The sequence below is a fragment of the Castor canadensis genome, chromosome 13 (genome assembly GCF_047511655.1).
Source record: "Castor canadensis chromosome 13, mCasCan1.hap1v2, whole genome shotgun sequence".
In the NCBI taxonomy this organism is placed as follows: domain Eukaryota; kingdom Metazoa; phylum Chordata; class Mammalia; order Rodentia; family Castoridae; genus Castor; species Castor canadensis.
The window spans coordinates 94,551,337-94,554,694 of record NC_133398.1 but is presented as its reverse complement, the minus strand read 5'-3'; positions in this window follow the sequence as shown (position 1 = coordinate 94,554,694).

Sequence of the window (3,358 nt, the reverse complement as noted above, 5' to 3'; positions counted from 1 at the left end):
TTGTTTTGCAGTTGGAATTGAGTTTGCTGTCTCAAGGAATTCTGCCTAAATCTCAGCTTTTTCCTGGGTGATGAACATCAACTTTGAGCCAAAGAGCCCGTTTTGAGTGAGTGGAGAAACACTCTAGTTCTCATAAAATCTGTCATGTTAGAAGGAAGAGGGCCTAGCAGTTTCCAGAGCAATGTGAATTGAGTTTGCTCTATAACGGAATAGTGCCTACCTCTCAGTGATTTCAAGAATGAGAAACATTACCTTTGTGAAAATGGCCCATACAATTGAAAGGAAGATGCAGGGTAGCTTCGGTGAGAGAATCATTCATGTTTGAAGCAAGAGGGCATAGAACCTTGTTTTGCAGTTGATTTCAGCTTGCTCTTTAAAGGAATACTGCCTAACTCTCAGCTTTTTCATGTGAGAGGCATATCAGCTTTGTGCCTAATAGCCCCTTTCAAGTGAGTGGAGAAACATTGTAGTGCTTCTAAGAAAATCTTTCATGTTAGAAGGAAGAGGGTCGAGCAACTTGCTTTGCATTGTGAACTGAGTTTGCTGGGTAAGGGAATACTGCCTACCTGTCAGTGTTTTCAAGAGTGAGAAACATCACCTTTGTTCACAACGGCCACATGCAACAGAATTGAAGATGCAGTGTAGCTTGTGTGAGAGAATCAGTAATGTTTGAAGAAAGAGGGGCTAGCACCTTGTTTTGCAGTTTGATTTGAGTTTGCTGTGTAAAGGAATACTGCCTACCTCTCAGTGTTTTCAAGGGTGAAGAACATCAACTTTGTACCTAATACCCATTTCAATGAGTGGAGAAACACTGTAGTGCTTCTAAGAAAATCTTTCATGTTAGAAGGAAAAGGGTCTAGCAGTTTGCTTAGTAGTGTGAACTGAGTTTGCTGTGTAAGGGAATACTGGCTAGCTCTCAGTGTTTTCAAGAATGAGAAACATTCCCTTTGTTGAAAATGGCCCGATACAACTGGAAGGAAGATGCAGTGTAGCTTCTGTGAGAGAATTATTCATGTTTGAAGCAAGAGGGCCTAGGATCTTGTTTTGCAGTTTGATTTGAGTTTGCTGTTTAAAGGAATACTGCCTACCTTTCAGCATTTTCATGGGTGAGGAACATCAACTTTGTGCCTAATAGCCCCTTTCAAGTGAGTGGAGAAACATTGTAGTTCTTCTAAGAAAACCTTTCACGTTAGAAAGAAGAGGGTCTAGCAGCTTGCTTTGCACTGTGAACTGAGTTTGCTGTGGAAGGGAATACTGCGTACCTCTCAGTGTTTTCAAGAGTGAGAAACATCACATTTGTTCACAATGGCCCAATACAACTGAATAGAAGATGGAGTGTAGGTGGTGTGAGAGAATCAATAATACTTGAAGCAAGAGCGGCTAGCCCCTTGTTTTGAAGTTTGAATTGAGTTGGCTGTTTCAAGGAATACTGCCTACCTCTCAGTGTTGTCAAGAATGAGAAACATTACCTTTGTTGAAAATGGCCCCATACAACTGAAAGGACGATGCAGTGTAGCTTCTGTGAGAGAATCATTCATGTTTGAAGTAAGAGGGCCTAGAAACTTGTTTTGCACTTTGAATTGAGTTTGCTGTCTCAAGGCATACTGCCTAACTGTGAGCTTCTTCATGGGTGAGGAACATCAACTTTGAGCCAAATGGGCCCTTTCAAGTGAGTGGAGAAACACTCTAGTTCGAATAAAATCTTTCATGTTAGAAGGAAGAGAGTCTAGCAGTTTGCTTAGCATTTTGAGCTGAGTTTGCTGTATAAGGAAACAGTGCCTACCTCTCAGTGTTTTCAAGAATGAGAAACTTTACCTTTGCTGAAAATGGCCCCATACAACTGAAAGGAAGATGCCGTGTACGTTCTGTGAGAGAATCATTCATGTTTGGAGCAAGAGGGCCTAAAACCTTGTTTTGCACTTTGATTTGAGTTTCCTGTTTAAAGCAATACTGCCTACCTCTCAGTGTTTTCATGGGTGAGGAACATCAAGTTTGTGCCAAATAGCCAAATTCAAGTGAGTATAGAAGCACTGTAGCTCTTTGAAGAAAACCACTAATGTTAGGAGGAAGAAGGTCTAGCAGCCTGCTTAGCCTTGTGAATGGAGCTTGCTGTTGAAAATAACAATGCCTACCTCTCAGTGTTTCCATGAATGACAATACAAGTGAATGAAAGGAGCACTGTTGGTCTTGTTAGAGAAGCATTAATTTTAGAAGCAAGAAGATCTAGCAACTTGTTTAGTATTGTGAATTCAGTTAACATTTTAAAAGGCTTCTGCATATCCCTTAGTGTTATCACGGTTCTGGATCATCAACTTTCTGCAAAATGACCCCTTTATACTGAATGGCAGGAGCACTGTAGCTCTTGAAAGAGACACATTAAAGTTAGAAGCAAGACGGTCTACCCCCTTGTTTAGCATTGTGAACTGAGTTGGCTTTGGAAAGGAACACTGCCTAAGTCTCAGCGTTTTTGTGGGTGAGGAACATCAACTTTGAGCCAAAGAGCCCCTTTCAAGTGAGTGGAGAAACACTCTAGTTCTAATACAATCTTTCATGTTAGAAGGAAGAGGGTTTAGCAGTGGGCATAGCAATGTGAACTGAGTTTGCTGTGTAACGGAATAGTGTCTACCTCTCAGTGATTTCAAGAATGAGAAACATTACTTTTGCTGAAAATGGCCCCATACAACTGAAAGGAAGATGCAGTGTAGCTTCTGTGAGAGAATCCTTCATGTTTGAGGCAAGAGGGGCTAGCACCTTGTTTTGCAGTTGGAATTGAGTTTGCTGTCTCAAGGAATTCTGCCTAAATCTCAGCTTTTTCCTGGGTGATGAACATCAACTTTGAGCCAAAGAGCCCCTTTTGAGTGAGTGGAGAAACACTCTAGTTCTCATAAAATCTGTCATGTTAGAAGGAAGAGGGCCTAGCAGTTTGCAGAGCAATGTGAATTGAGTTTGCTGTATAAGGGAATAGTGCCTACCTCTCAGTGATTTCAAGAATGAGAAACATTACCTTTGTGAAAATGGCCCATACAATTGAAAGGAAGATGCAGGGTAGCTTCGGTGAGAGAATCATTCATGTTTGAAGCAAGAGGGGCTAGAACCTTGTTTTGCAGTTTGAATTGAGTTTGCTGTTTCAAGGAATACTGCCTACCTCTCAGTGTTTTCAAGCATGAGAAACATTCCCTTTGTTGAAAATGGACCCATACAACTTGAAGGAAGATGCAGTGTAGCTTCTGTGAGAGAATCATTAATGTTTGAAGCAAGAGGGCATAGAACCTTGTTTTGCAGTTGATTTCAGCTTGCTGTTTAAAGGAATACTGCCTAACTCTCAGCTTTTTCATGTGAGAGGCATATCAGCTTTGTG